At 37.8% G+C, this 9,278-nt stretch overlaps 1 pseudogene; it reads left to right on the top strand.

The window, feature by feature from the left end:
- The first annotated feature begins 1,436 nt into the window (after positions 1-1,436).
- Positions 1,437-7,795, top strand: LOC104101337 (FAM10 family protein At4g22670-like; annotated as a pseudogene).
- The last annotated feature ends 1,483 nt before the right edge of the window (positions 7,796-9,278 follow it).

The raw sequence follows: 9,278 nt of genomic DNA, 5'->3' as shown, positions 1-9,278 counted from the left end.
TCTTTCCATCAGGCCAGTCCACAATTCAAGTGAATCTTTCACTGTCAAATATTCAACCTTCAAGCCTGCATCCAAATGATGACGAAGGAAAATCATGGCCTTCGCTTTGTCCTAGCTTGATGCCTCATTACCCTGAGTAATGGTATCACCAAAGCCTTTAGCGGCTAAGTGAATCTCAGCATCGAGAATCATGATAGGTAATTCTTTTCAGAAATATCAATTGCCACAAACTCAAGCTTTGACAAATTCGACATGGTGAAAACTATCAAAGAAGATAAATAATTAGAAATCATTAGGATAATAGCGTAAAGAAAAGATTGACATAATATCAAATTTGTGATCTATATACACTAAAGTGATAATTCCATAGAAGATAATACTATTTTTTTTCAAAGTATTAGTATATTATTTATGTTAACTAGAACAAAAATATCTTCTAACTTTAACACAATTTCAACTTCCTAACAACATAAAATAAGTATTCTTATCTCAATTAATTCTATTAACATGAAACTTAGTAACTTTCACGTAACAATCATGCAAACAACATAAAATAAAGAAATATGGAATTCTTTATTTTTACACATGTCCAGTGATATAAGAAATTATAAAACTTCATATTAAAGCCACTAATCATGAAATCAAAATATACAACAAAGAAAACAAAAGGAACATATATACTTGAACAATGAAAAGATCTCAATTTCGTGCTCATAACGTATTAAGAAATGTAGCTCAAAAAAATAATATAAAACAAGAAAATAAGTAATAGAATAAGAGAAGAAGAGATAACTTTCTTATTTTATCAAGTGTTCAAGTATGCCTCATATCACATTTCATGCCTCTATTTATACTATTATATAGAAGGTTATAAAATGATTATCTTAAACATGACATTAATAATTGAGATCATGGGGAGGGGTTATGAAGGTGTGCGAGTTACAATCATAATAGTAATGAGTAGTGAGAGGTTATTTACATCATGAGTGAAGTAGTGAGAGTAGTGGACATCCACATTTACTAATAGTTTTACAACAAGTATAATATTCCAGCGAAGGGGATTCGAACATCCTTCTGTTCCCCTAAATTCACCCCTGGCCTCAAGGATCCACATGCACTTTAAGAAATAATTTAAACTGTAAAATTAAAAAGGAAAAAAGTCGATGAAAATCGATTAATAAGAAAGAAAGAGAAACAAAGAAACTGGAATTTGATTGTGTTTACACGAAGAGGAAAAAGGGTCTAAGATAGGTATTAGGACCATAAGTGCACACTTTGTCAAAGAATGCAGGTCATCAGTGTTCAATGTGAAACAAATGGGATTATTTTGAATCTAAGTCCAAAATAATGAACTATTATGAAGTTTTTCGAATAAAAAATCTAAATTTAGAAGTTTCTAAACAAAGCTAATAGAAGTATCTAGAACACCCGCTTCACAGGTCCGCTAGTAAACCACAGCAGTAGCAATAATTGAAGCAAATCCCTATTTCAAATCCCTCAAATTCCTACTTATTGAATCCGATCGTTCTTCTCAATTTGTATCAATTCAAAGAACAAAATATAGGGTAACGAAAAAGCTATGGACGCAACAAAGTTGAATAAACTGAAGCAATTCGTTGAACAGTGCAAGTCCGATCCTTCACTTCTCTCCGATCCTCCCCTTTCCTTTTTCCGTGATTACGTTGAAAGGTACCCTATTTCACCTCATTAAATAAATAATTTTCATGGCTCGAACCCGTGCCATATAGATTATGATAAGGGTAACTCTACTGTTTGGTATAAGGGTTTCAAACGACATTTCGTAAGCAAATTTAAGTATATAAATGTATTACTACTACTCAGCATACTGTTGTTCTGGTGTTTGCTGAGTGATTCTCAGATGGATTTATTTGTTTGATTTTTTTTGGCAGTCTTGGTGGTAATATTCCTCCGGCTGGAGAATACAAAGCGGTATTTACCCTAAATCAGTAAATGTTATGTCATTGTATATTTTGTTCTTTTGGATATATTTATGGTTCCACGGTAACATAGGTGGATCTAGGATACAAACTCTATGATTTCAACTTTTTAAGGTTCTTAGCATTGTATTATTAGAAATGGTCGGTTCATATCTATTACTTGTTACAGTTTTAGTAGATTTCTACACATAAATTTATGCGTCGCAAAAGTACGTAGTTCAGATGAATCCGATGTCGCCACACTAGATCCGTCTTTGCCTGGTAATCGCCACGAGAGTAAATATGTTGTGTCTGGTAAACCCTCGGGCTTTGATTTAGTGGTAAGAAAGCACCACATGATGTGTGGTTTAGAATACGTCACGTGTTCGAACCCTATGGCGAAAGCGTGATATTTAAGTGGAGAAGGAAAGAGGGGTGGATCCATTATTCGTCGAGTTTTGAACCATGTGCCACGGGTTCTCGAGGATTTCTTCGTTATAAAAAATATACATGCTACATTTGGTTACTTGAATCCTCAAGACCATCTTGGATTTCATAATTAGCAGGAAATGATACGCGAAATCCTTTCCTTGTTTAAATAGGGAAACAAAATACTTCAATGTCCTTATATTTGTTTAAATAGGGACGATAAGACTTCCAAGTTCAAGTCATGAAATAGGGATATACAAGATGACTGGCCGTAATATGTGGGATACGTATTGTTTGAAAAGGTAACCTACACTCTTTATTTTATCCAAGCAGTTATTTGTTTTCTCGTGAGCTTCACATAGCCATTGAATACTTCCACGTGAATGGTGTTTTCGAGAGAAGTATCAATGCTTCTTTTATTACTATTATGCCTAAGAAAGAAGGTGCATCTTGTAATAGAGATTACAGGCTTATTAGTCTCGTGGGGAGCATTTACAAGGTTATTTCTAAAGTGCTGTCCAACAGGCTCAAGAAGGTTCTTGACGTGTCTATTTCGTCCTCCCAGAATGCATTTGTGGAAGGTAGGCAGATCCTGGACGCTGCTTTGGTGGCAAATGAACTTGTAGACTCCAGAAGGAAAAATAGAGAACCCGACTTACTGTGCAAGTTGGATCTTGAGAAGGCTTTCGACCATGTCAATTGGGAGTTCCTGGATTTCATTATGATGCGGATGGGGTTTGGGGTAAGATGGAGGGGATGGATCGAGTTCTGCATTTCCTCGGTCAGATTCTCTGTCCTGGTTAATGGTAGCCCATGTGGTTTCTTTGGAAGCTCCAGGGGTCTCAGGCAAGGTGATCCCATATCCCCCATGCTATTCATTCTAGTGATAAATGCTCTGAGTAAAGGCGTGGAAATTCGCCCCGTTAGCTCTCATGTGGGTAGTATGGGGGGAGAGAAATAGGAGAGTTTTTGAGGAGATTGAGTCTCCTTTTTCACATCTTAAGAATAGTTTTTTTACCTTTGATCGCTTTTTGGTGCACTCATTTAGCCCCTACTTGTATAGAAGATTGGGCGTCTTTTGTAGAGAATCATGTTCTGATGTAAATTCTCTACGTCTTTGGTATACTTCGTGTACACGGGAGTTCTCTCCCTTTTGATTAATACAATTTACCTTATCAAAAAAATAAATGCTCTGAGTGAAATGATGGAACGTGCGGCGGGCGGAGGCTTCTTGAGAGGATTCTCAGCTCCGATCGGGTACTCAGTGCCCGAAGAGTCTCATTTGTTTTTTGCGGATGACACCCTGGTTTTCTGTGATGCCGATATGGATCAGTTGACCTACCTGAAGCAGGTCCTGCAGTAGTTACAGATAGTATCAAGACTCAAAATCAACCTCGGTAAGTGTGAGATTTTTCCAGTGAGTGAGATTGCTAACATTGATGCTTTGTCTCATGTTCTCAGATGTAAGGTGGGTTCTCTTCCCACTACTTACCTGAGTCTCCCATTGGGCGCTTCCCATAAGGATATTACAGTTTGGAATCCAGTGATTGAAAGGGTTGAAAAAAGATTAGCAGGCTGGCAGAAACGGTACTTGTCAAAAGGCGGTAAGAAAATGCTTATTAAAAGCACTTTATCGAGTATGCCCATCTATTACTTGTCCCTGTTGCAAGTTCCTGTGAGCATCACAGAAAAACTGGAGCGACTTCAAAGGAATTTTCTTTGGGATGCGGCGGATGGAACTAGAAAGTTTCATCTATTGAATTGGTAGACAGTCACTTCCCCAAAGAAGTGGGGTAGACTTGGAGTAAAAGATCTTAGGGTATTCAACAAAGCTTTGTTGGGGAAGTGGCTGTATAGATTCGGGGTAAAAGAGCATGCTCTATGGAGGGAGGTCATAATAGAAAAGTACGATTTCACGGGAGGAGGTTGGAGGACCAAGGCAATTACAACACCTTTCGGGTGTGGCATGTGGAGGAGCATCATGAAGAATTGGGAAGGCTTCAATGGCAACATCATTTACAAGGTGTGAGATGGAAGGAGAATTAACTTTTGGAATCACAGGTGGTGTGGAGAGGATACTCTGAGGGTCTCTTTCCCCACGTCTTCTGCGTTTCAAACCAGAAGGAATCGATGGTCCAACAGATTCGCAAGGAGCATGAACGAGGGTAGTATGGGACCTCTCATTTAGAAGGAACATGCATGATTGGGAGATTGCGGAGCTCCAAGATTTGTTGGCACTGCTATATGGGCAAGACAGGCCCCAACCATCTTGTGATTCTTGGAGATGGGGGTTACGTGACGATGGTTTGTTCACCGTAAAGTCATTTTACCAGAGTATGTTGGTGAGAGAGGAGGCTACGTTTCCATACTCCTCGATCTGGATTCCTAAGGCGCCCACGGAGGTGTGCTTTTTTGCATGGCTGGCGGCGAGGGGAGTGATTTTAACTGCTGAAAATATGCGAAAGAGAGGAATTGCACTTGTTAGTTTGTGCTATATGTGTAAAAGCTCAGGGGAAGAAGTTGATCATCTTTTGTTGCATTGTATTGTGTCCTCGGGTTTGTGGAGGGAAATCCTGAATCTTTTTGGTGTTCAATGGGTGATGCCAAGCACGGTAAAGGAAATGGTATATAGCTGGGCCGGTTTCCGTAGAAGAAGCAAGCAAAAGGCATGGAAGTTCGCCCCGTTAGTTCTCATGTGGATAGTTTGGGGGAGAGAAATAGGAGAGCTTTTGAGGGGATTGAGTCTCCTTTTTCACATCTTAAGAATAGTCTTTTATCTTTGATCGCTTTTTGGTGTACTCATATAGCCCCTACTTGTGTAGAAGATTGGGCGTCTTTTGTAGAGAATCATGTTTTGATGTAAATTCTCTACTTTTTGGTATACTTCTTGTATATGGGAGTTTTTGCTCCCTTTTGATTAATACAATTTACCTTATAAAAAAAAATAGTCCTAATGTCATGTGTATACAAATATCAAAGCAGAATGGATATAGAGGATTCATATAACGGGCTTCAACGAGTCTGGAATAGGGATGTAATTGATAGAGTTATCGGGCTTCTATACTCCTATATCCATCCATTTTGCTTTCGTTTAAGACCTTAATAAGGAGGATCTTTTTAGATCCATGGTCTAAAATAATTTGTGGTGCACGCAGAGAAAACAAATGCTTTTCTATGAATTCCAATTGTCTGAAACGTTGTGCACTATTTTGTTGTGCAGAAGTCTCATGTGGTGGCTGAGAGTGATGAAGAAATGGGTGATCTTGAGAATGAGACTCATAAAACAGGGGCTGCTGAAGAGGAAGAGGAGCCTGAGATAATTGAATCTGATGTTGAACTGGATGAGAGTGACGTTGTGGACCCTGACAATGATGAGCCACAACAGGTCTGGCTAACTGACACTACCCTTTTGCTTTTTTGCTATGGTTCATGTTTACATTGAAACAGTAAAATGAACTTTTCAAGTTTAATCTTCTAGATGGGAGACCCCTCTGTGGAGGTTACTGAGGAAAGCCTTGATGCCTCTCAAGAGGCCAAATCTCAGGCCATGGAAGCAATTTCTGAAGGTGATGCTGATTGATTTGTAGACCTTCGCACTTTCAGCGTGTATTATTCAGTTGGCGTTGCATTACTCATGTTTGTTGCTTGTTGTTGATAGGTAAGCTAGAAGAAGCAAGTGAACTTTTGACAAAGGCAATTCTCCTCAACCCTACTTCAGCAATTATGTATGCTACCAGAGGTACAGTTTGCCATATGCTTCTCGACTTGGATAATATTTTTGCTGGTTTCATGTTATTTCATTATTCATTCGCATTCATTGAGTGACAATGTGAAAGTCTTGATGTTAACAGCCACAGTGTACATCAAAATGAAGAAACCAAATGCAGCCATACGAGATGCAACTGCAGCCTTAGAGGTTGATCTTACCACTTGATTTGCTTGCCAAGAATCTGATTCTGGTCTTTATTTTTTTTTTTTTTTGTCTATTCCAAATATCCGCATTGAGTGATTATTACTACTCATAGAGCCTTTATGAGGAAGTATCCTGAAGGCCTCAGCAGGTATATACTTGTCATATGCTTTTCATGCTTGGGGAACAGATGGATCATTACATGCATAGTAGTCAACTTTGTGCATTTAATGCATTATTTCTCATTCAATTGCTATTACAGATCAACCCAGATTCAGCTAAAGGATATAAATCACGTGGCATTGCACAAGCCATGCTTGGACAATGGGGCGAAGCAGCCAAGGATCTTCATGTGGCCTCCAAGCTAGACTATGATGAGGAAATAAGTGTTGTGCTTAAGAAGGTTGCGTCCAGTGATATAATGTCAATTATATAATGTCTTATTATATGGATGCTAGTGTTCCTAAGCTTTTTATGTTGTGTGCATCATGATAATTGTCAAGTGATTTAATTACATATATATGTGTCGCAGATTGAGCCTAATGCATGTAAAATTGAAGAGCACCACAAGAAGTATGAAAGGCTGCGTAAGGAACGAGAAGATAGAAAGATTGAGCGTGAGAGACTATGAAGAAAGGCTGAAGCTCAGGTGAGGTTTGAAAGGCTGCATAAGGAACGAGAAGATAGAAAGATTGAGCGTGAGAAACTACGAAGAAAAAAGGCTGAAGCTCAGGTGAAACCTCAGTTACTTGTTTGCTTACATATTGGGCTTTTTAACTTCTCTGAACTCTCTTGTGATTTATATCTCAGGCTGCTTATGAAAAGGCCAAGAAGCAAGAATCATCATCATCAAGGAGAGCTGGTGGCATGCCCGGAGGCATGCCCGGGGGCTTCCCTGGTCGCATGCCCTGGGACGACTTCCCTGGTCGCATGCCCTGGGACGACTTCCCTGGTCGCATGCCCTGGGACGACTTCCCTGGTCGCATGCCCGGAGGCAGGAATGCCTGGAAATATTGAATGTAAGTAGCTGTATTTGTATACATTCACTTGTGATGCTTATACCATTAATTATGATGAATAAGTGTTAGAGTTAGTTTGCTGAGGATTGTTATCACTTATCAGAAAGTTTTTTCATTACTATGTAAACTGAGGAGTCATCTGTTCACATTTTTTTTTTTGTATCAATGAAGTTAAAACAATCTTTATGTTTTTTACTTGACCAGGACCCTGAACTAATGGCTGCATTCCAGGACCCAGAAGTCATGGCTGCGCTACAAGATAGTCATTTCCTTTGATCATAATCCATTCATTTTCTTTATTCTAGTACATGGATTTCTTAGATAATGTGTATGTGTGTGTGCGTGTGTATATAAAAAGAAGATTATCAATTGTGCAAGATCCATAATCATGGTTTTGTAATTAATGTCCCAACGCCTTAAAGTGCAAAGAATGTCATCCTATTAGTTTGGTGTGATTGACTGACCTTCTATATAGTATATATTACACTGTTACCTCCCAATTAATCACCTCTTATTTTGAAGTATTTCAAAATAATTACTTTTTTAAAAGCGAAGCTTCTGCCATCGGAGCATGCACTGTACTTTAAATTATATAAACTATATAATACCTTGGATCCGTATTACCATTCTCAGGATCATTTTACCCTATTCTCCTACTTACTACGAAAGAATTTTATAAAGGAGTTGTATACCTTATGCATAAGAATCGTTGCTCTATGTGGTTCTGTTTAATTGTTATGTTCTGCAACTTTTTATCTTGTGCATCTTTCATTTCGTCCGAGGTATGATGGAGCATTTTCCTATCCTTCTCCATTTAGGAGAGTCTATTCAGATTCTTTTTTTGGCTTACCCAAAGAACCCCATCTAGAATCTCTCATATCTTGAAATTGTGTCTTTACGAAACCAACAAGTTTCATAGCACTAATAATATCTTGATCTTTTTTTTGTAAAGCCATATTCAAATCATATGTAATTGCCAACACTTTCAACATTAAATGTAACATATACACAAACTCATAAGATCTTATGTCATCCACTAGACTTTTTGCCATTGATCTCATGATAATTTGAACTCTCGATTGCAAGAAATCCAAGTACATGAATAATTGATGAGAATAAACTAATAAAATTATGCACTGTCTTAAAATGAGAACCCCAACAAGTATTACCTACCCTTTGAAGTCCAAGTTCTTGATTTAAATCGCTTCCTGTATGAACTTCACCGAGGACTAGTAGTTCCTCTAATTTTTCTGCTTGATCATCTTGAAGCATCTCCCTACGCTTAAAAGAAACCCCAACAATATTTAAAACATTTGCAAGAATATCAAAAAATTATTCTGTCTCATAATATTTTTTTGCAACAACAACAAGAGTCAATTGCAGTTGATGAGCAAAACAATGTATGGAATATGCCGAAGGAGTATCATTCATAATCAAAGTTTTAAGACCATTAATTTCTCCCTGCATGTTACTAGCTCCATCATCTTGAAGCATCTCCCTACGCTTAAAAGAACCCCCAACAATATTTAAAACATTTGGAAGAATATCAAAAAATTATTCTGTCTCATAATGTTTTTTTGCAACAGCAACAAGAGTCAATTGCAGTTGATGAGCAAAACAATGTATGGAATATGCCGAAGGAGTATCATTCATAATCAAAGTTTTAAGACCATTAATTTCTCCCTACATGTTAAGCTCCATCATAACCTTGTCCTCGTATTTGAAATTTACTCAATGAATGTTCCAAAAGCAAAGAACATATTGCTTCTTTTAATGACTTTGTGGATGTATCTTTAACATGAACAATACTAAGGAATCGCTCAATAACTTACCCTCTTTGTTGACATAACGCAAAACAAGCGCCATTTGTTCCTCATGAGAGACATCCTTAAACTCATCAACCAATATCCCAAAGTAATCCCCGTTTAAGTCTTCAATAATTGCTTTCAATATTTCTTTCACACAAGAACACACAATGTCTTT

This window comes from Nicotiana tomentosiformis, chromosome 12 (genome assembly GCF_000390325.3).
Source record: "Nicotiana tomentosiformis chromosome 12, ASM39032v3, whole genome shotgun sequence".
NCBI lineage: Eukaryota > Viridiplantae > Streptophyta > Magnoliopsida > Solanales > Solanaceae > Nicotiana > Nicotiana tomentosiformis.
The sequence above is the reverse complement of the archived record's forward strand: the minus strand, read 5'-3'. Positions and strand labels throughout refer to the sequence as shown.